Source organism: Cebus imitator, unplaced genomic scaffold, assembly GCF_001604975.1.
Source record: "Cebus imitator isolate Cc_AM_T3 unplaced genomic scaffold, Cebus_imitator-1.0 Scaffold165, whole genome shotgun sequence".
Taxonomy (NCBI): domain Eukaryota; kingdom Metazoa; phylum Chordata; class Mammalia; order Primates; family Cebidae; genus Cebus; species Cebus imitator.
Genome location: NW_016107480.1, coordinates 1,438,840 through 1,464,020, shown reverse-complemented (window position 1 = coordinate 1,464,020; position 25,181 = coordinate 1,438,840). Strand labels below are relative to the sequence as shown.

Here is a 25,181-nt window from a genome sequence, read left to right as displayed (position 1 = left end):
TCCTTGTAAGAAGAGGAAATTTGGATACAGAAATCCACAGAGAAAACATGGAGAAGATGGTCATCTACAAGCTAAGGAGAGAGGCCTCAGAAGAAACCAAAGCTGCCACGCCTTGAATTTGGACTTCTGGCCATGAGAACTGTGAGAAAACACGTTTCTGTTGTTTCAGCCATGGGTCCCCAACCCCCAGGCCATGGGCTTGTACCAGTTGGTCGCCTGTTAAGAACGGGGCTGCACAGCAGGAGGTGAGTAGTGGGCGAGGGAGCACTGAGGCCTGAGCTCCACCCCCGGTCAGATCAGCAGTGGTAGTAGATTCTCATAGGAGCACAAACCCTACTGCGAACTGCACATGCGAGGGATCTAGGTTGCACGCTCCTTGTGAGAATCTAATGCCTGATGATCTGATATGGAACAGTTTTATTCCCAAACCATCCCCTCCACCACCCCTGTGGTCCACGGAAAAACTGTCTTCCACAAAATTGGTCCCTCATGCCAAAAAGGTTAGGGACCTCTGGTGTCAGCCACCCAGCCTGTGGCACTTTGTTATGGCAGCCCTGGCAAATGAAAGCAATGCGTTTTAGTACTATGATTTTACATGTGCAGTGTGTTGGAAGCCAAAGAACCCAAATGATTTATGGTATCTGGCCTTGTTTTCAATCTTTTTGGTTGAAACATACATATGGAAAATAAAATCGCATATAACCAAGTGCCCAAATCAATAATAAATACAGTTGACTCCATAAACATTTAGGAACCATCTGTCCCACATTTCCACATTCCATCCCAGTGGCTTCTGCCTCTAAATTTCTTCACCCAATATTAGAATGGCGTTTTCATCTTTCAATATCAGGCTCAAGCTTTAATCTAGAAATGGGGGAGGAACAATGCTACACTCTAGGAACCGGTCCATGTTATGTTAAAGCTTTTTTTTTTAAAGTTTAGTCCTCACAACATAAAAGTTATTATTAGTTCCGTGTTTCAGGTGAGAAGACTTAAGGTCAGAGACATGACAGCTAGTTAGTGGATGGACTGGTGTTCCAAGGCCATTCTGGTGAAACTAAATCCTGGGTTCTTCCCACTAGAGAACTGCTTTTTATCTTAATTATAATTTTGTGACAAGGATGTATAGTCCATTAAGGAATATATACAATAGGAGAAGCATTTAAGTGGACTTTGAGGTTTGTGAATCTGAACTGTTCCAATTGACTTTCACCTCAGCAGCTCCTATTCTGGGGAAAGAGAATGGATGCTGGGAGTGACCTGAGAAACCTCCGTGCTCAGGCTTGTAAAGAAATGTGATCCACACCCAGGCCTGTGGAGTGTGGGGACGCTGGGCTGTCACAGTGTCAGTACAGCCTCTCTCAGTAGCACTGCGGAAGGGATCGAGGGGCCTGTGGCTTGCAGGCAGTGTGCCTCCTGTGCCAACTTTGAGGCTACACCATCTTCAATCACACTGTCTTCCAAAGCAGCTCTTCATCCTGTGTTCTTACTTCTGCTAATGGTATGCACGTTTCTTCTGCATGGAGTCTGGAAACCTTGGTGGTGTCAAAACCTGTCTCTTCTTTCCCCCTTGCTCTTCCACATTCCATTTCCTTTCAGCAGAATCACCAAGCCTTGACCATTTTTCATTTTTGGTGCTCTTTCAGATTTGCCGTGAACTTTGCCTGGGTCCTCTTTCACCTCACCCTACCATTTGTCATTCTGCCTGGCAGCGGGTTGAGCAGGTTTCTCCATATGAATGGTCTTATGTAAGCTCTTTTGTACACCTTCTGCTACTTAAAAAGACCCTTTGCTTCCACATCTGTGCTATCTGCCTATCTGACTCAAATGAACTTCAATTGTCTATCTCAGACACCACCTCCTCCATGAAGCCCTCTTGCATTATCTGAAGTAACCTCTGTTCTGGGCTTTCATAGCATTACTGCTTGTAACTCTCTCAAAGGATGAATCTTGTACTGTTTTTATTTGAGTACAAATTTAGTGATCAGTTTTAAAAACTTGTGTCCACGTTTAAAAAATTCATCATTTTCAGTATTTCTTGGAATTTCAAAGTGAACTAAATATTATGACTAAAAACCAATCATGGCAATTTTAACATTGCGTTTTCTTTTTTTGAAATATGTACGCTCCTCTCTCGACTGGTATGCTTTCTCCCTCTACTCCCTTTTCAAACGCCCTTATCAAACTTTGCTGATGAAACAATCTTTTCCTAGTTTCTTAGACTTTAGATGGTACCTGCTACTTCTCTCGTCTCTTGCTATCTAATGCATAATGTTGAATAAGTATTTATTTGGTGATAACATTATAAAAAAAACTAGTTAATGCTTAGAAGATCTAACACCTTCCAAAATCCCTCAGTCAACCAGGTACTGAAATACAGTCAAGCAGATGAGCTGAAACGTCAAGAACTTGCAGACAACCATGGTTTCATGGTTGTAAACTAGAAAATGTGGTGTATCTTACACCATGGAGGGAGGAGCAGAGATGTGCCTGTGCAGAGGCAGAGCCCCCAGGCAGGTTTCCCTCTTTTTCTTCCTGTGCACCGATTTTTATTTTGGTGAACTGAAACGGGGTCTAACAAACTGGCATCTCATTTGTCTCTATAAACAGAACTGCCGATTGGCTTTGCATCCGGGGGCTTCATAGGGTGTCTGCCTCCTCAGTCTGAGGCAGCAGCGTTACATCTGAGTCTTAGCAGAATAAAAATAGAAAACAGTGGCTCAACCCATTGGTTTCTCTGTCACCATCCACATGAGGGATCTCTATTGGTAAAAAACACACTCCAATGTTCAAGGGCCTGGGGCTGGAATCAAATCTGCCATTCATTCATTCCGGTATTTAAGGCTAAATACATAGGGAAATAAATTAAAGGTGAGAAAGCTATGCATTTCCAATGTCATCTTGAAAATAAGTATCTTTAGAAACATAAAGTAGATGAGTGGCTAACTTGGGCTGAGAGAGAGCGTGTGGAGTGGCTGTTAAGTGGTACAAGGTTTCTACTTAGTGTGATTGAAATGTTCTAATAATTTGATTGATGATGGTTGTACAGTTCTGTAAACTAAATGTATTGAATTGTACAATTAAAACATGGAAATTTTATCATATTTAAAATATACCTCGATGAAGTGTTTAAAAAATGAGTATCTCCTAGGGTAGAATGAAATGAGTAAGGGAAGCAGTGAGGTGTCCAGGGGCCTTTCTGCACAGAGGGTCTGTCGTTAGGCAGGTACGCTGCCACGGCCCGTTCTAGTGCCCACACGTCCAGACTGATGCCTAGGACAACTGCTCATGTATCGCCTCTGACAGGCAAGTGTTACATCAGGAGCAGCAGGCGTCGGAAGATGATGCCATTCCCTGCTGTTAGTCTGATTATATTGACTTAGGTTTTTAATTTTCTTCCTTGCTGTATTTTTTTTTCACCTTCTTAGCCACAAAGCATGAACATCTGTGTTTTTCAGCTGCCTTTTCAGAAGGCAATAAAAACGGTTTATTCGATTTCTCTCTTCTGGATCTTCTGGATTATCAACACTCCTCACCGGCTTAACCAAACACAAGTGTAAAACAGCATGGAAAGAATCATAAAGGATTACAGTGTTTCTGCTGTGGACTGCACCGTATCCTCCTCCAACCCCCAAATTCATAGGTTGAAGCTCTAACCCCCATTGTGACTGTATCTGGAGACAGGGTCTCTAGGAGGTAATTAAACTCAAATGAGTTCTTAAGAGTGAGGCCCTAATCCAACAGGATGTCACCTTATAAGAAGAAGAGGGATTACCCCCTCCACCATTACCATGGGACGACGCAGCAAGAAGGCAGAGAGCCCTAACCAGGAACCTCGCGGACAGCTGTACATTGATCTTGGACTTGCTAACTTCCAGAACTTTGAAATATAAATTGTTGTGTAAGATGTCCAATCTGTGATATTTTATGAGGGCAGCCCAAGTGAACACAGTGTCCTTCCAGAAAAAGAACTATGTCTCTGAGTTGAGCATATTCACTTCTCCGTAATAGATGCTCTGAATCATTCATGCCAGTTTGCTCCTGTTGCAGAAATAAGGACAGGATTGTTTCCTTTTGTTTTGTTATGCCTCCCTAGCTAATCTCCCTTAGGCTCTTCTCATTTATATAATCTCTCAAACCAGACTGGGTGGAGTCATCCTTGTCTCTGTATGTCATCCAAGTTATCTTTTCTCTGTACCTCGGTCACCAGATGTTATTTAATTTTACTTCCTATATGATTCTTGTATCTGTTCTCTCATCTCATTTTTCATTCCTCATGCCTTTGTTCGTTTCAACATCATTTCTCATAGGAGTTATTATAATTACCTCCAGAATCTACTTTGGTGATACCTTTGCCTTTCAATAGCTTCCATTTACCTACAGAAATAAAATCTGCTTCCAGTATATCTCATGCTCTGTATTAGTCCCTGTTCATGCTGCTGGGAAGAACTGCCAGAGGCTGGATAATTTATTTATTTATTTATTTTTAAAGATGGGGTTTCACCATGATGGCCACGCTGGTCTTGAACTCCTGACCTCTGGTGATCCACCCACCTCAGCCTCCCAAAGTGCTAGGATTACAGGCGTGAGCCACCGCGCCCGGCTCGAGACTGGGTAATTTATAAAGAAAAGAGTTTTAACTGACTTGCAGTTATGCTTAGCTGGGAGGCTCAGGAAACTTATAATCATGGTGGAAGGGGAAGAAAGCATGTCTCACTACTACACCGAAAAATTACCATTGCTTATTTTTATTTACATGTAAAGAAAACAGAGTTAAATGTTTATGTGGCCAAAAAAGTGTCATTTAAAAGGTAAATTAAGTTTATGTAGAATGTATGTTAATGGTGCTTATTTTTAAAATGTAATCCAAGTTTACAGTATTACTTAATGTTTCCTTACAGAATTTGAGAAACAAGGCTAGAACACATCTATACCCTGAAGAGCCTTTTATAACTTCCTATTATATGATGACAAAGTTCATTATTTTCCTTAAAGTTGAGCAGCTGACTTTTATGGTCCAATGATGAACTTAATAAATGAATTAACTGTGAGACTTCGCATTAAAATACAATATTGTAGCTATCAGTTAGAGAATATAAAATTTTCAGGCAGTATATCAGAAAAAAATGTTTTATTTGTACTGTAAAGAAAATGATTTTGCTGTTAACTCTGTACTTTTTAAATTGAAAATGTTTTATAACTTTGCTTTTAAAATTTCTTATGAAGCCGTTTGCAAATTACATGTTTTATTGAATAAAGTACTTTAGCCACAATAGAAAAAAAAAGAAAAACAAAGAAAGCAAGCATGTCTTATATGGCAGCAGGCCAGAGAGAGTGAGTGTGCAGGGGAACCGCCCTTATAAAACTATCAGATCTCATGAGAACTCACTCACTATCACAAGAACAGCATGGGGGAACCACGTCCATGATCCAGTCACCTCTCACCAGGTCCGGTCCCTGATATGTGGGGATTACAGTTTAGATTACAATTCAAGATGAGACTGGGGTGGGGACACAGCCACACCATATCACACTCCAGTCCCTTACTATGTCTTCAGACCCAGTTCTACTCATCACTCGCATATTAATCTCCATTACTGCTGTACTTCATGCTGGATATGAGCACAGCATATGGCTTCACTCCTCTGTGTCTTTGATAGGTCTTTACTCTTCCTGAAATGTCCTGTACACTTTTCTGTACAGCTTAATAGTATGTATGGCCAGGGTGAATTTATAATTTATACTTTAAACTGGAATACTTTTGAGAGTAAAAGTAAGCACTTGTTAATTCTTCATCCAGAACCACAGATGTAAACTGAAATGATTTTAGGTAAATAGTAACAAATTGTTATCCTATTCTCAGCTCAAATTTTATACTCTGCCTTCTTTAGGAATCTATAACACAATCAGTAACATATCATAAGTCCCCTTTTGTTTCCATGTGGCCACAGTCATTTGCAAACAGCAGCTGAAAAGCTGAAAGCAGAACTCTAGCAGACCTACAGGACTGAGGAGATTAAAACTGAATTTCTGGGTCCTCCAATATTAAGGGACCTGAAAATACCTCAGGTTTTCATCAGGAGCCTCAAAAAAGTTGCACAATAGAAAGAGAAATGAAAGAAAATAGAAGAGCAGCTGTAACAACTCAAACCCAGATTCAAACAGCAAAATACTTGATCAAACAAAAAGGATCTGCTTCTAATTGAATATCTGAAGCAAAATTAAGCCCAAATCTCAGAAAATATCATCTAGAGCCTCAAATTCTCTCTCCAGTTTTTTTATTACAATGTCTTCTATGTAATAAAAAATAATTAGGCACACCAGAGGACTAGATAAATTGAACAAAAATGAGGAGAAATATTAAGAAATAATAAAAGTAATCCCACAAGTCACCCCGATATTGCAGTTATCAGATGTGGGCTGATGAACGTGTTTAAGACATTATGTGCTAAAAGGAAGGATAATAGCAGACAACTGAAAAAATACTAAAAAACTGAAATCAAGACCAGAATATATGGGTTCAATAGGCAATCAGACATAGCTTAACAGAGGACTGGGATTGTAGGTCTGTTTCTTTTTTCTCTGAAAGTAAGTAAAATACTACGACTGAAAAATGATAAAAAAGCTATCTAGAAAGCTATATACCTACATGTAAATTAAACCAAATGAAACATTTCTAAAAGAAGAAATACATGAAAAACAGTGAATTGCTCTAACATTTTTATGCAAGTAAAATCTTAGAAGTGGATAAAGGAAATGGTGCAAAAACAATGCTAGAATAGATGTTTAAGAATCAGCAGAAACCGATGAAATACATCTAACCACAAATTCCAAAAGCCTCACAAACCCAGTGTAGACAAAACAGAAAACCAAAATGAGGCACACCATAATACAACACTCAAAACTAAGGACAAACAGAAAACCTTAAAAGTCTTCAGAGAGGACATCTTGTTGCAGCCACACAGGAGTGCCTTGTATCACATTAACACTTTTGCCAAGCACAACTAAAAGACAAAATTTTAAAAAAGAAGATCGAAGCCACTGGGGTGTAACTGATGCAGGAAGGATGTGACGTGCTACAGTCACTGATGGAAGGGACGCACAGCAAGATGAGCTTCTCAGTGGCACTGAGTTTTCCTCAAGGGCATTTGTCAGATCATGGCATTGAGGGAATAGTGGCTGAGCGAAAACAGTAGTATCATGGACTTAAGAAGACAGAGGTTGTAACTTGGGGCTGCCAAGGTTGCCAGGACATGAAGGCCAATATGTAGTGAGGAAAAAACTAATAAAATTAGGTCAAATGTTGCTGTATCGATGTTGCACATGTACAAAATAAAATACAAAATCATGCTTAAGGCAGCAAAGATTTGAGTAGCTGTGACTGTTAGGGAGATACACATTGGAGTTTCAAGTCCGCTAAGGTGGATGGACCCCGGTGACTACCTCAGACCTTTGTCTGAGAATTGGGAAAGGCCACATCTTGGGAGAAAGGTCTCTATGAAAGGGTAAGGGGAAAACCTACCTATAAATTAATCCAAACAAAACATAAAACAAACCTATCACAGGATCAGGGCGATGTCCCTATACACTCTCTGCCTGCCAGACAAAATGGTTCTCTTTTCAGATGAAGAGGTCATTATTCAGAGTCTCTAAATTTTTATTCATAGGTCTATTACCAAAATTTTTTAAATTGAGGCATGCTATGTAATATGACCATGGCTAGGTGCAGTGGCTCACACCTGTAATTCCAGGACTTTGGAGACTGAGGTGGGTGGATCACCTGAGCTAAGGAGTTCGGGACCAGCCTGGCCAACATGGTGAAACCCCATCTCCACTAAAAATATAAAAATTAGCCAGGCATGGTGGTGTGTGCCTGTAATCCTGGCTACTTGGGAGGCTGAGGCAGAACAATCGCCTGAACCCAGAGAGGAGGTTGCAGTGAGACAATATCGTGCCACTGCATTCCAGCCTGGATGAAAGAGTGAGACTCCATCTCAAAAAAAAAAAAAAAAAAAAAAAAAAAAAAAAAAAAAAAAAAAAAAAAAAAAAAAAAAAAAAAAGAAGAAGAAAGAAACTGACCCTAATGTGATTCAGTTATTGAAGTCATCAGAGTCTTCAAAATACTTTTCCACAGTACAAAGAAAGTAACAGGAAAAATGTAATTTTTCAGCAGAGACTTGAAATCTATCAGAAGGAATCAAATTGAATTTTGGAACTGAAACATACATTATCTGAAATTAATAATTTCAGATAGTAGATTGTTTGTATTAATTATGCAAAGGAAAACAGAGGATTAATGAACAAGAAGGTAAGACAATAGAAAATGACCATATTGAAGCACTGAGATATAGAAAATATGGAAAATATCTACAGATACATGAAACAAAAGTAATATTTAAGTAAATACTGACCAAGAATTTCCAAACTTAACAAAAGTGTTCAATATGGAGCATGAATTCCAAGCAAGGGTATTGACACCTAGGAGAAACTACATCTACACACTTCATAGTCCAATGGATTCTTTTCAAAAACAAACAGGAGATCCCCAGGCAAGATGGTCGAATAGGAGCAGCTCCAGTGTGCAGCTCCTAGCAAGATCAGTGGAGAGGGCAGGTGATTTCCACATTTCCAACTGAGGTAACTGGTTCGTTTCATCGGGACTGGTTGGACACTGTGCACAGCCCAAGGAGGGCAGGCTAAAACAGGGTGGGGCCGAAGCAGGGTGGGGCGCTGCCTCACCCGGGAAGTGCAAAGTGCCAGGGTACTCCGTCTCCTAGCCCAGGTAAGACATTAGGGACTGTTCCTTGCACTATGGCCCAGATGCTGCACTTTTCTCACAGTTTTCACAACTCGCAGACCAGGACATTCCCTCCAGTACCTACAAAGATGAAGTAAAAATCTTTATCTTCCTAGCACAAAACTGGTGGTCATTGGGGAAGACACAGAGCTAGCCACAGCAGTTTTTTTTTTCATACCCCAGTGTTTCCTGGAATGCCAGTGAGACAGAACTGTTTGCTCCCCTGGAAAAGGGGCTGAAGCCAGGGAATAAAGTAGTCTGGCTCAGCGGGTCCCCCAACATGGAGACCAGCAAGCTAAGATCCACTGGCTTGAAATTCTCACAGAGAGCACAGCAGTCTGAACTCAATCTGGAACGTTCAAGCTTGGTGAGGGGAGGTGCGTCCACCGCTGCTGAGGCTTGAGTAGGCAGTTTCAACCCCAGAGTTTAAGCAAAGATGCCAGGAAGTTCAAACTGGGCGGAGCCCAAAACAGCTCAGCATCTGCAGACAATACAGTTTCACTAGATGTCCTTGCTGGGTAGCGCATCTCAAAAAAGGCAGCAGCTCATCAGGGACTTATAAGTAAAGCCCCCACCTTTCTGGGACAGAGCACCTGGGAAAAGGGACAGTAGTGGGTACAGCTTCAGCAAACCTAAATGTACCTGCCTGGCAGCCGTGAAGATCAGTGGATTTCCCAACACAGCGTTTGAGCTCTGTTAAGGGACAGACAGCCTCAAGTGGCACCCTGATTCACATGTATTTTGACTAGGAGATACCTCCAAGTAGGGGCTGACAGACACCTCAACAGGAGAGTACTGGCTGGCACTTGGCAGGTACCGCTCTGGGACAAAGCTAACAGAGGAAGAAAAAGGCAGCAATTTTTGCTGTTCTGCAGGCTCCATTGGTGATTCCCAGGCAAGCAGGCTCTGGAGTGGACATCCAGCAAACTTGCAGTGGGTGGACCTGATTGTTACAAAGAAAACTAACAAAAAGAAATAGTTTCAACATCAACAAATAGGGTGTCCACTCAGAGACCCCATGCAAAGGTCACCAACCTAGAGACCAAAGGTAGATAAATCCATGAAGACAGAAAGAACATGCTGCAAAGGCTGAAAACTCCAAAAACCAGAACGCCTCTTCTTTAAGGGATCACAGCTCCTCGCCAGCCATGGAGCAAAACTGGACAGGGAATGAGTTTGACAAATTGACAGAAGCAGACTAATATCCATAATCTACAAAGAACTTAAACAAATTTACAAGAAAACAACAACATCATTAAAAAGTGGGTAAAGAATATGAACAGATGCTTCTCAAAAGGAGGCATTTATGCAGCAAACATATGAAAAAATGCTCATCACTGGTCATAAGAGAAATGCAAATCAAAACCACATTGTGATACCATCTCATGCCATTTAGAATGATGATCATTAAAAAGGTATATGTGCCAAAACCTATACCCACAGTTCTTTTTGATATACTGTCTCTCTACATTCATCTTCAGTTTACTGGCCTCATGGATAAGCCATGTGTGCATTCTCTTCATCCTAAGCATTTTTCCCCCAACTAAAAGATTTTCTATGGACAATTTTGAACCATCCACAGTGTTTAAATAAGAAGGTGATGATCATACAAAAGATTTGGTCTTTTTCTTGAGATATATTCTAAGTTTTGTTGCCCAAGCATTTCTCAGGTTTTTCTCTCACTGGTTATAGATGAAAAATTAGGCCAGGTGTGATGGCTCATGCCTGTAATCCCAGCACTTTGGGAGGCCGAGGTGGGTGTATCACCTGAGGTCAGGAGTTAGAGACCTCCTGACAAACATGGAGAAACCCCGTCACTAATAAAATACAAAATTAGCCAGGCATGGTGGTGCACGCCTGCAATCCAAGCTACTGGGAAGGCTGAGACAGGAAAATAACTTGAACCCAGGATGTGGAGGTTGCAGTGAGCTGAGATCACCCCACTGCACTCTTTCATGGCCAACAGGAGCAAAACTCCATCTCAAACAAAACAAAACAAAACAAAAACCAAAAATTAACTGTATCTTCCAATCATGGTAGAACTAATGTTTTATTCCAGGATTATCTCCATACTTTCATCGAAATTCTATTGAACATCTCTTACTCTTGTAATACCTAATAAAAGACAGCTAAAAATAACAACCCAGGCACCCTAGCAAAATTCTTACATTGCAATCTCTTCATCCAAAGCCACAAGTTCAGTAGGTACATTTGCTCACTTCCATGAGACATAGATGATATTTAACCCAAATATGACATCACTACATAATACAGATGATCATTCTTCTCATCCTCCAATAATATTTTCCTCATTACCTACCACCTGGCTCTGAGGCCAGTGGCTCATATTATATGTCTTTGTGAAGTCATCCTACTTCTGGTATCAATTTCTGTGTGCTGGTTTAGATTTCTATATATTTTAGATTTGCTTCAGTAGCAGCAATCATAAAATCCCATTAATTTGAGGGGGGAGATCCAAGATGGACGAATAGGAACAGCTCCGGAGTGCAGCTCCCAGCGAGTATAGCGCAGAGGGTGAGGGCTCACTGCATTTCCAAACAAGTTTTCACTGCCCACACACCAGGAGATTCCTGGGCCGAAAAGTGCCATGAGTTTTCAGCATGGTTATTTCAGCCACTGCCACATCAGTCCACAGAAACTCCCACAAGTCTGGACGGCCATTTCAACTGGTGCCTGAAATGCCTGGGAGACAGAGCCATCAATTCAACTCAAAGGGAGGGGGCAGAGACAGGGAACCAGGTGATCTGGCTCAGCAGGTACCATGCCCACAAAACAAGCAATCTGAAAAGCTCTGGACTGAGAGAGTTGCAGCAAGCGTAGCTGGACCCAGGACCATTCAGCTCAGTGGGGGGAAGGGCATCCCCCACTACCAAGGCAGTCTGCCACTACCTAGGCAGTTCACACAGCAGCTGGGCAGAGCCTGCTACAGCTCAGCATCACCTCTGCTGGCAGACTATGACTAGATTACTCTGTGCAGGGCAAGCCATCTATAAAAAAAGGCAGCAGCATGACAGGAACTTACAAATAAAGCCAACCTTCCTAGGACAGTGCACCTGGGAAAAGAGGCAGTTATGAGTTTGGCTGCAGCAGACTTAAAGGTACCTGCCCAGCAGCTCTGCACGGAACAGCGGAGCTCTCAGCACAGCACTCAAGCTCCGTAAGGGACAGACTCTCCTCAAGCAACTCGCGACCCCTGTATACCCAAAGAGACACTTCATAAAGGAGAGCTGAGGGAGACATCCGGCAGGTGCCCTTCTGGGACGAGGATAGCAAAGGAAGAAACCGGTGGCAACCCTTGCTATTCTGCAGACCCCGCAGGCGATCCCAATGTGAGCAGGGTCTGCAGCAGACCTCCAGCCATCCTGCAGCAGCGGGGCCTGACTGTTAGAAGGAAAACTAAGAAGCAGAAATAAATAGCTTCAACATCAAGAAAAAGGACATCCACTCAGACCCCATCCAAAAGTCACCAACTAAAAAGACCACAGTTGGATAAAATCACTAAGATGGGAAGAAAGCAGTGTAAAACAGATGAGAACACCAAAAACCGGAATGCCTCTCCTCCTCCAAAGGATCACAACTCCTCACCAGCTAGGGATCAAAGATGGATGGAGAATGAATCTGATGAATTGACAGAAACAGGCTTCAGAAAGTGGGTAATAACAAACTTCTCAGAGCTAAAAGAACATGTGCTAACTTTTTAATGCAAAGAAACTAAGAACAGAAAAAAAGGTTAGAAGAGATGCTAACTAGAATAAATAGCTTAGAGAAGAATATAAACGACTTGATGGAGTTGAAAAACACAGCACGAGAACTTCACAAAGCATACACAAGTTTCAATAGCTGAATTGACCAATCAGAAGAAAGGATATCAGAGACTGAAGATCAACTCAATGAAATAAAACGACAAGGCAAGAATAGAGAAAAAAGAGTGAAAAGAAATGAACAAAGCCTCCAAGAAATATGGGATTATGTGAAAAGACCTAATCTACATTTGATAGGTGTACCTGAATGTGATGGAGAGAATGCATCCAAGCTGGTAGACACCCTTCAGGATACTATCCAGGAGAACTTCCCCAACCTAGCAAGGCAGGCCAACATTCAAGTCCAGGAAATACAGAGAACACCACAAAGATATTCCTCAAGAAGAGCAACCCCAAGGCACATAATCGTCAGATTCACCAGGGTTGAAATGAAGGAAAAAATGCTAAGGGCAGCCAGAGAGAGAGGTCGGGTTACCCACAAAAGGAAACCCATCAGACTCACAGCAGATCTCTCCGCAGAAACCCTACAAGCCAGAAGAGAGTGGGGGCCAATATTCAACATGCTTAAACAAAAGAACTTTCAACCCAGAATTTCATATCCAGCCAAATTAAGCTTCATAAGCAAAGGAGAAAGAAAATCCTTTATGGAAAAGCAATTGCTGAGAGATTACATCACCACCAGACCTGCCTTACAAGAGCTTCTGAAGAAGCACTAAATAAGGAAAGGAACAACCAGTGCTAGCCACTCCAAAAACATATCAAAAGGTAAAGACCATCAACACAATGAAGAAAACGTGTCAACTAACGGGCAAAACACCCAGCTAGCATCAAAATGGCAGGATCAAATACACACATAAAAACATTTACCTTAAATGTAAATGGACTAAATGCCCCAATCAAAAGACACACACTGGTGAATTGGATAAAAAGTCAAAACCTATTGGTGTGCTGTGTTCAGGAAACCCATCACACATGCAAGGACATTCATAGGCCAAAAATAAAGGGATGGAGAAAGATTAAGCAAGCAAATGGAGAGCAAAAAAAAGTAGGAGTTGCAATCCTAGACTCTGATAAAATGGACTTTAAACCAACAAAAATCAAGAGACAAAGCAGGGCATTACATAATGGTAAAAGGATCAAAGCATCAAGAAGAACTAACGATCCTAAATATATACGTACCCAGTACAGGAGCACCCAGGTAAGTAAAGCAAGTTCTTAACGACCTTCAAAGAGCCTTTGACTCCCACCCAATAATAGTGGGAGACTTTAACACTCCACTGCCAATATTAGATCAACGAGACAGAAAATTAACAAGGATATCCAGAACTTGAACTCAGATCTGGACCAAGTGGACCTAATAGACATCTACAGAACTCTCCACCCCTAATCCACAGAATATACATTCTTCTCAGCACTGCATGGCACCTACTCTAATATTGACCACATAATTGGAAGTAAATCACTCCTCAGCAAATGTAAAAGAACAGAAATCGTAACCAACAGTCTCTCAGACCACAGTACAATCAAATTAGAACTCAGAATTCTAACTCAGAACTGCACGACTTCATGGAAACTGAACAACTGGCTCCTGAATGTCGACTGGATAAACAACGAAAATGACAACACAATGTACCAGAATCTCTGGGACACATTTAAAGCAGTGTCTAGAGGGAAATTTATAGCAATAAGTGCCCACCAGAGAAGTGAGGAAAGATGTAAAATCAACACCCTGTTGTCAAAATTGAAAGAGCCAGAGGAGCAAGATCAAAAAAACTCAAAAGCTAGCAGAAGCCAAGAAATAGCTAAGATCAGAGCAGAACTGAAGGAGATAGAGACACACAAAAATCCTTCAAAAAAATCAATAAATCCAGGAGCTGGTTTTTGGAAAAGATCAACAAAATAGACCACTAGCCAGAGTAACAAAAAAGAAAACAGAGAACAATCAAATAGATGCAATAAAAAATGATAAAGGGGATATCACCACTGACTCCATAGAAATACAAACTACAATCAGAGATTACTACAAACAACTCCATGCACACAAACCCGTCAACCTGGAAGAAATGGCTAAATTCCTGGACACTTGCACCCTCCCAAGCCTAAACCAGGAAAAAGTTGAATCCTTTAACAGACCAATAACACAGGCTGAAGTAGAGGCAGTATTTAATAGCCTACCAACCAAAAACAGTCCAGGTCCAGATGGGTTCACAGCTGAATTCTACCAGACATACACAGAGGAGCTGGTACCATTCCTTCTGAAACTATTCCAAACCATACAAAAAGAGGGAAGCCTTCCCAAATCATTTTATGAGACCAACATCATCATGATACCAAAACCCGGCAGAGACTCAACAAAAAAAGAAAACTTCAGGCCAATATCCATGACGAACATAGATGCAAAAATCTTTAATAAAATACTGGCAAACCGATTGCAACAGCACATCAAAAAGCTTATGCATCACCATCAAGTAGGTTTCATTCTGGGAATGCAAGGGTGGTTCAACATATGCAAGTCTATAAACGTAATCCATCACATAAGCAAAAACACATGATTATCTCAATAGATGCAGAGAAGGCCTTCGACAAAATTCAACAGCACTTTATGCTAAAACCTCTCAAACTAGGTATCGAAGGAACGTATCTCAAAATAATAAAAGCTATTTACGACAAACCTCCAGCCAATATCATAATGAATGGGCAAAAACTGGAAGCATTCCCTTTGAAATCCTGCACTAGACAAGGATGCTTTCTATCACCACTCATATTCAATATAGTATTGGAAGTTCTAGCCAGAGCAGTTAGGCAAGAAAAAAAAATAAAGGTATTCAATTAGGAAAAGAGGAAGTCAAACTGTCTCTATTTGCAGATGACATGATGTATATTTAGAAGACCCTATCATCTCAGCCCAAAGTCTCCTTAAGCTGATAAGCAACTTCAGCAAAGTCTCAGGATACAAAATAAATGTGCCAATATCACAAGCATTTCTATACACCAATAACAGACTAACAGAGAACCAAATCATGAGTGAACTCTCATTCACAATTGCTACAAAGAGAGTAAAATACCTAGGAATGTGAAGGACCTCTTCAAGTAGAACTATTAGCCACTGCTAAAGGAAATAAAAGAGGACAAAAACAAATGGACAAACAGTCCATGCTCATGGTTAGGAAGAATCAATATCGTGAAAATCGCCATACTGCCCAAAGTAATTTATAGATTCAACGCTATCCCCATCAAGCTACCAATTACCTTCTTCACAGAACTGGAAAAAACCACCTTAAACTTCATATGGAACCAAAAGAGAGCCCACATAGCCAAGACAATCCTAAGCAAAAAGAACAAAGCCGGAGGCATCATGTTACCTGATTTCAAACTATACTATAAAACTTCAGTAATCAAAATAGCATGGTACTGGTATCAAAACAGATATACAGACCAATGGAACAGAACAGAGGCCTTGGAACAACACCACACATCTACAACCATCTGATCTTTCACAAATCGGACAAAAGCAATGGGGAAAGGATTCCCTGTTCAATAAATGGTGTTGGGAAAACTGGCTACCAGTGTGCAGAAAGCAGAAACCATTCAGGACATAGGCACAGGCAAGGACTTCATGACTACAACACCAAAAGCATTGGCAACAAAAGCCAAAATAGACAAATGGGACCTAATTAAACTCCAGACCCTCTGTACAGCAAAAGAAACAATCATTAGAGTCAACCGGTAACCAACAGAATGGGAAAACATTTTTGCAATCTGCCCTTCTGACAAAGCACTAATACCCAGAATCTATAAAAAACTAAAACAGATTTACAAGAAAAAAAACAAACCCATCCAAAATTGGGAGAAGAATATGAAGAGACACTTTTCAAAAGAAGACATATATAAAGCCAACAAACATATGAAAAAATGCTCATCATCACTGATTATTAGAGAAATGCAAATCAAAACCACATTGAGATACCACCTCATGCAAGTTAGAATGATGATCATTAAAAAATCTGGAGACAACAGATGCTAGAGAGGATGTGGAGAAATAGGAACACTGTTAAACTGTTGGTAGGAGTGTAAACTAGTTCAGCCATTATGGAAGACAGTGTGGCAATTCCTCTAGGACCTAGAAATAGAAATTCCATTTGACCCAGCAATCCCATTACTGGGTATATACCCAAAGGATTATAAATCATTCTATTATGAAGACACATGCACATGTATGTTCATAGCGGCACTGTTTACAATAGCAAAGACCTGGAACCAACCCAAATGCCCATGGGCGATAGACTGGACAATGAAAATGTGACACATATACACCATGGAATACTATGCAGCCATAAACAACAATGAGTTCGTGTCCTTTTTAGGGACATGGATGAATCTGGAAACCATCATTCTTAGCAAACTGACACAAGAACAGAAAGTCAAACACCACATGTTCTCACTCAAAGGCGGGTGTTGAACAATGAGAACACATGGACACAGGAAGGCAAGCATCACACACTGGGGTCTGTTGGGGGGGCCAAGGAAGGGACTGTGGGGGTGGGTGGGGAGGTCTGGGAGGGATAACATGGGGAGAAATGCCAAATGTAGGTGCCGGGGGGATGGAGGCAGCAAACCACATTGCCATGTGTGTACCTATGCAACAATCCTTCATGTTCTGCACATGTGCCCCAGAACCTGAAGTACATTTTTTTAATCCCATTTATTTACAGTAACAAGTATTTATTTTTTGTTCTCATTATATTTGGGCAGGTAGCAGATTGGTAGCTGCAGCTCTGCTCCCCAGGTCATCTTAATTTGGTTTCCCATTTCCCTCCCCAGCATATATTGCAGGTATTATAGAAACTGATAACTACACATGCAACATGGGCTGGTTTGCAGCGTACAGAGAGCCCAAGCACAAAGGGGTGAAGACCTACAGGGGTCAGCCTGAGAACAGCTATCCTAGAGGTTTGAATCTATCCACGCAGATCGTTCTTCCCGCATTCCAGGCTCATCACTTCCTCCCATTCCAGTGTGGCTAATCCATACATAGAAAGTTAGGCAGCTCCACATTTTCTTGTCTAGCTGTGTTTCTTGAGATGTCTCCACAGCTAAGCGCCAGCTCCAATTCTGTACAGGAAGCTCCTGTTGCTGTCCCAGAACTCACGGCCCAATCTGCTCTACTTTGTTGAAGTTTGGTCACCTGGTTCCCTTGCCTTCAACTCCTCTGGGTCCTCTTCACTTGGCAATCCGTTACTGTCAGTTCTTCTGGGCTTTCTAATCACTGCTGGAATACTTTTGTCCTTTATGCCTAAGGCTGCAGAGACAGGAATGAAGCTCTCCTCCAGGTCCTGGATTCCTTTTTTACTTCCCTTCTGTATCTTCACTGTATGTTTACTGTGAGTTTTCGACACTCTCAGTTTAAAGCTGTGTTGTGACTCTGGCCTTTTGATGAGGTATCATCCTCTGGCTTCAGCAAAGAGCCTGATAAAGGGTGTCCTGCAGAGAGTAGTTTCAAGGTGTCTCCAGAGCCCTGGAGCTGCTTGAGTGAGAAGGCAGCCCAGCTGTCTTAAGGACTTAAAAAAATAATCAGGATCTTACTACCTGGCAGATTGGAGTGTAGGGGCATGATCATAGCTCACTGCAGCCTCAACCTCCTGGGCTGATGTGATCCTCCTGCCTCAGCCTCCTGAGTAGCTGAGGTGTGCACAACCAAGTCCAGCTAATTTTTAAAACTGTAGAGACAAGGTGGTCCTGCTGTAGTGCTCAGGGTCCCACTGTATTGCTGGTCTGGAACTCCTGGTCTGAAGCAGTCCTCCCTCCTCCACTTCACAAAGTGCTGGGATTATAGGCATGAGCCACTATATCCAACCTCTTAAGGACTTTTTGATCCGGCTTCAGTTTCTGCTCCAGTGTTGGTACAAACCTGCCTTTTAAAACCCTTTGGACCACATTAGTGCTGTATCAAAGCCTTCAGCCAAGCTGGGAACCGAGCAGGACTCTGCAAATTCCTTATGTAAATACCAGATCTGCTTTACGGACGGGGCACCTGGCACCTCCATTTACCTCCAATATTTTTGATATCAGATTGCTTTTTTGTCATTTCAGGGCATCAAGGAAGAGAACCAATGACACATGCAAGCAAGATGGGAGTCTGGAGAGCTTTGGCCTAAGTCACGAGCACTCAGCCCTTTTCTCTTTGTAAGGGCAACTGGGTCATATCTGCCAGCTTGGAGCTACTCTGTCCACAACCCTAAAATCTAACACCTAGAACAGTAAATGCACTTAAGCATGTCAGACTCTCCCAACTCGTGATAAAATCTGTCATTAGCAAAGGGACTTGTACCAAGAGAGCTGAACACCTGTTCCTGCACCCTGACAACCAACAGGAAACAAAGACTGCTATGGATGCAGCCCCAGGAGCCTAGTGTTCAGGGGGTGCAAGGCCTGGCTTCAGGCTGGGGGCCTACGGACGGTCTGGCACTTCTCCACCTCTTGCAGCTCCTGTTCCTCCAGTTCCTGGTGAAAATCCAGGTCTGACACCCACCAGGTCACAAACTCATAGCAAGTGAGGGCCACAAGGCTTCACATTCTGAGATGTAGCTCGAAGGAACGGATGGTATAATATACGGCCATGCACTACCTGTGTTTCCTCAACACGGGACTGCATATATGACAATGGTCTGTCCCATGAGATTATAATAAAGCTGAAAAATTCCTATCACCTAGCGATATCGTCGCCATAGTAATGTCAAGGCCTGAGGTATTACTCACATGTCTGTGATGATGCTGTAAACAAAGCTGCCACCCTGCTAGTTATATGAGGAGAACACAATTATCTAATACATAGTACCTGATCACAATACCCAAGTGTACTACTGGTTTATGTATTTACTATATATACTTTTAGTCATGATTTTAGAGTGTACTCCTTCTGCATATATGTATTAACTGTAAAACAACCTGAGGCAGGTCCTTCAGGAGGTATTCCAGAGAAAGGCATTGTAATCACAGATGACAGCTCTTTGTGTGTTATCGCCCCTGAAGACCTTCTAATGGGACAAGATGCGGAGATAGAAGACACTGATATTGACAGTCCTGACCCGTGTAAGCCTAGGCTAATGCATATGTGTGCTTGTGTCTTAGTTTTTACCAAAAAGTAAAAAAAAAAAAAAAAAAAAAAAACTAGCTAATGGAATAAAGATATAAAGAAACTCCTTTTGTACAGCTGTACATGTGTTTGTGTTTTCAGCTGTGTTATTACAAAAAGGTCAAACTTTAAAAAGAAACAAGTTTATAAAGTACAAAGATTGCAGTACAGCAAGGTCAATTTATGGTTGAAGAGAAACATTTAAAAAATAAATGTAGTGTAGCCTAAGTGTAGCGTGTTTATAAAGTCTACAGTGGTGTACAGTGATGTCCTAGGCCTTCACATTCACTCACCACTCACTCACTGACTCACCCAGAGCAACTTCCTGTCCTGCAAGCTGCATTCATGATAAATGCCCTATACAGGGGGACCATTTTAACCTTTTCTATCATATTTTTACTGTAAACATATCTACGTTTAGATGTTTAGACACACAGGTATTTACCATGGTGCTACAGTTGTCTATGGTTTTGAGTACAGTAACATGCTGTACGGGTTTCTAGCCAAGGAGTGACAGCCTATCCCATATAGACTAGGTTTGGTAGATTGTACCATGTAGGTTTAAGTAAGTACATGCTATGATGTTCCCACAACAACAGAATCACTTAATGAAGCATTTCTCAGAACATATCCCTGTGGTTAAGCAGTAAGTGACTGTATTTTCTGTCTACAATTCACCTCCATTATATATGTATATACGCACACACACAAATATATATATATATATATAAAATCTTTTTTCTATATTTCTCATGGTAGAGGTAAAGAACACCAGGACTTTCAGGAAAAACTAATGTGTCTTCAAGCTTCTGCTTTATGTGGCTCATGTTATATCTGAGCATATGCTAGTGGACGAAGTAGTCACAAAGCCAAGGCTTCCAATGGGATGGGGAAGCATACTTCATTTTCTTGAAGGCACTGTAAGTCACAATGCATCAGGTGGGGTCATACTGTCCTTTTACAGTGAAGAGAGGAGTAAATAATAGAGAACAATAATATAGTTCACCAAAGATGCGAAGGCCAATTATATCCAAAAAGCAAGATCAGTTTGGTGGAATGACTTACTAATGCACTGAGATGCCCATATGCCCATATTTCCTGCCAAACAGTCTAAATGGAAAACTAGAATCCTCATTAAAATGAAAAAAGATATGTCACATGCTAAAAACCCTCAATAAACTAGGTATTGATGGAACGTATCTCAAAATAATAAGAGCTATTTATGACAAACCCACAGCCAGTATCATACTGAATGGGCAAAAGCTGGAAGCATTCCCTTTGGAAACCAGCACACGACAAGGATGCCCTCTCTCACCAGTCCTATTCAACATAGTATTGGAAGTTCTAGCCACAGCAATCAGGCAAGAGAAAGAAATAACGGGTATTCATATAGGAAAAGAGGAAGCCAAATTATCTCTGTTTGCAGATGACATGATTGTATATTTTTAAAGCCCCATTGTGTCAGCCGAAAATCTTCTTAAGCTGATAAGCAACTTCAGCAACATCTCAGGATACAAAATCAATGTGCAAAAATCACAAGCATTCCTATACACCAATAATAGAGAGCCAAATTATGAGTGAACTCCCATTCACATTTGCTATAAAGAGAATAAAATACCTAGGAATACAACTTACAAGGGATGTGAAGGACCTCTTCAAGGAAAACTACAAACTACTGCTCAAGGAAATAAGAGAGGACACGAACAAATGGAAAAGCACTCCATGCTCATGGTTAGGAAGAATCAGTATCAGGGAAATCAATATCAGAATCAGAGAAAATGGCCACAATGCCTAAAGTATTCTGTAGAGTCAATGCTATTCCAATCAAGCTACCATTAACTTTCTTCACAGAATTAGAAAAAACTACTTTAAATTTAATATGGAACCCAGTAAGAGCTTGCATCGCCAAGACAACCGTAAGCAAAAAGAACAAAGCTGGAGGCATTACGTTACCTGACTTCAAAGTATACTACGAGGCTACGGAAACCAAAACAGCATGGTGCTGGCACCAAAACAGATACATAGACCAATGGAACAGAACAGAGGCCTCAGAAGCAACACCACACATCTACAACCATCTGCTTTTTGACAAACCTGACAAAAACAAGCAATGGGGAAAGGATTGCCTATTTAATAAATGATGTTGGGAAAACTGGTTAGCCATACGCAGAAAACTAAAACTGGATTCTTTCCTTATATCTTAAACAAAATTTAACTCAAGATGCATTAAGGACTTAAATGTAAGACCTAAAACCATAAAAACTCTAGATAAAAAACTAGGCAATATCATTCAGGACATAGGCATGGGCAAAGACTTCATGACTAAAACACCAAAAGCAATGACAACAAAAGCCAAAGTTGACACATGGGATCTAATTAAATTAAAGAGCTTCTGCATAGCAAAAGAAACTGTCAAGAGAGAACAGGAAACCTACAGAATGGGAGAAATTTTTTGCAATCTATCCATCTGACAAAGGGCTAGTATCTACAAAGAACTTAAACAAATTTCCAAGAAACACACACACACACACACACACACACACACACACACCCATCAAAAAGTGGGCAAAGGATATGAACAGACAGTTCTCAAAAGGAGACATTTATGCAGCCAGCAAACCTATGAATAAAAAGCTCATCATCATTGGTCATTAGAGAAATGCAAATCAAAACCACAATGAGCTACCATCTCACACCAGTTAGAACGGTCATTTTTTTTTTTTTTATACAAAAACAAGGGATTGCTAGCAAGATGGTCAAATTTAAGAACAGCTCTGGTGTGCAGCTCCCAGCGAGCATGACGCAGAAGGAAGGTGATCTCCACATTTCCAGTTGAGGTAACTGGTTCATCTCATTGAGACTGGTTAGACAGTGGGTGCAGCCCAAGAAGGGCAAGCCGAAGCAGGGTGGGGCATCTCCTCACCTGGAAAGCACAAGGGGCCAAGGAACTCCCTCTCCTAGCCAAGGGAAGCCGTTAGGGATGTCTCCCAGCACTCTGGCCCATGTACTGCACTTTTCCCAAACTCTTCACAACCCACAGACCAGGAAATTCCCTCTGGTGCCTACAATACCAGTGGCCCGGGTTTCCATCACAAAATCGTGTGGCTATTTGGGAAGACACTGAGCTAACTGCAGCAGTTGTTTGTTTGTTTGTTTTTAATATCCCAGTGGTACCTGGAACCCCAGTGAGACAGAATCAGTCAGTCCTCTGAAAAAGGGGGCTGAAGCAAGGGAGCTAAGTGACCTGACTCAGTGGGTCCCACCCCCATGAAGACCAGCAAGCTAAGATCCACTGATGTGAAATTCTTGCAGCCAGCACAACAGTCTGAGTTCGACCTTGGACGTTTGAACTTGGGGTGGGGAGGGGCGTTCGACATTACTGAGGCTCCAGTAGACAGTTTTAACCTCACCTGTGTAAACAAAGTTTCCATGAAGTTTACACAGCAACTGGGCAGAGCCCATGGCAGCTCATCAAGGCCTCTGCAAGCAGACGGTGTCACCAGACTCCCTCCTTGCTGGGTAGGGCATATCTGAATAAAGGCAGTAGCCTATCAGGGACTTATAAATAAAGCCCCACCTTCCCAGGACAGAACACCTGGGAAAAGGGGTGGCTGTGGGTACAGCTTCAACAGACTTAAACGTCCCTGCCTGGCAGCTCTGAAGAGAGAAGCAGATCTCCCAGCTCAGCATTTGAGCTCTGATAAGGGACAGACTACCTCCTCAAGTGGCTCCCTGACCCCTGTGTATCCTCACTGGGAGACACCTCCCAGCAGGGGCTGACAGACATCTCATACAGGAGAGCTCTGGCTGGCATCTGGCAGGGACCCTTCTGGGATGAAGCTACCAGAGGAAGGAACAGGCATTTATCTTTGCTGTTCTGTAGGTGATTCCCAGGCAAGCAGGGTCTGGAGTGGACCTCCAGCAAACTCCAGCAGACCTGCAGCAGAGGGGCCTGCATGTTAGAAGGAAAAATAAACAGAAAGAATTTCAACATGAACAGAAAGGACATTCACTCAGAGACCCCATCCAAAGGAAGATAAATCCATGAAGATGGGAAGAAACCAGAGCTAAAATGCTGAAAATCCCAAAAACCAGAATGCCTCTTCTCCTACAAGGGATCACAGCTCCTCACCAGCAAGGGAACAAAACTAAACAGAGAATGAATTTGATGAATTTACAGAAGCAGGCATCAGAAGGTGGGTAATGACAAACTTCTTTAAGCTAAAGGAGCATGTTGTAATCCAATGCAAGGAAACTAAGAAACTTGAGAAAAGGTTAGACAACATGCTAACTAGAATCACCAGTGTAGAGAAGAACATAAATGACCTAATGGAGCTGAAAAACACAGCACAAGAACTTCATGAATCATACACAAGATTCAATAGCTGAATCGATCAAGCAGAAGAAAGCCTATAAGAGATTGAAGATCAACTCAGTGAAATAAGAAGGCAAGATTAGAGAAAAAAGAGTGCAAAGAAATGAAAAAAGCCTCCAAGAAATATGGGATTTTGTGAAAAGACCAAATCTATGTTTGGGTGGTAGATCTGATAATGGAAGGGGAGAATTATACCAAGTTGAAAAACTCTCTTCAGGATATCTAGGATAATTCCACAACCTAGCAAGGCAGGCCAACATTCAAATTCAGGAAATACAGAGAACACTACAAAGATACTCCTTGAGAAGAGCAACCCCAAGATACATAATGGTCAGATTCACCAAGGTTGAAATGAAGAAAAAATGCTAAGGGCAGCCAGAGAGAAAGGTCGGGTTACCCACAAAGGGTAATCCAACTCACGGTGAATCTTTTGGCAGAAACCCTACAAGCCAGAAGAGAGTGGGGGCCAATATTCAACATCCTTAAAGAAAAGAATTTTCAACTGAGAATTTCATATCCAGCCAAACCAAGCTTCATAATCGAAGAAGAAATAAAATCCTTTACAGACAAGCAACTGCTGAGAGATTTTGTCACCACCAGGCCTGTCTTAAAAGAGCTCCTGAAGGAAGCACCAAACATGGAGAGGAACAACCACTACCAGCCGCTACCAAACATACCACATTGTAAAGACCCTCAACACTATGAAGAAACTGCAGCAAGTTACCGGCAGAACAACCAGTTAGCATCAGAATGGCAGGATCAAATTCATATATAACAATATTAACCTTAAATGTAAATGAGCTAAATGCCCCAACTAAAAGCCACAGACTGGCAAACTGGATAAAGCGTCAAGATCCAGGATTAAGAACCTCACTCAAAACCACAGAACTACATGGAAACTGAACAACCTACCCCTGGATGACTACTGGAAAAATAATGACATGAAGGGAGAAATAAAAATGTTCTTTGAAATCAACGATAACAAAGACACCATGTACCAGAATTCCTGGAACACATTTAAAGCAGTGTTTAGAGGGAAATTTATAGCACTAAATGCCCACAAGAGAAATGAGGAAAGAACTAAAATTGATACCC

General features: G+C 41.6%; 1 long non-coding RNA gene across 1 annotated transcript in view; it reads left to right on the top strand.

Annotated features, from left to right (window-relative positions):
- LOC108314940 overlaps positions 1–18,858 on the top strand; it is a 28,259-nt gene extending 9,401 nt beyond the window's left edge. The window contains exon 2 of the long non-coding RNA XR_001829741.2: positions 18,670–18,858. This is a non-coding gene — a long non-coding RNA (uncharacterized LOC108314940). The remainder of the gene's footprint in view (positions 1–18,669) is intronic.
- Positions 18,859–25,181: the final 6,323 nt, after the last annotated feature.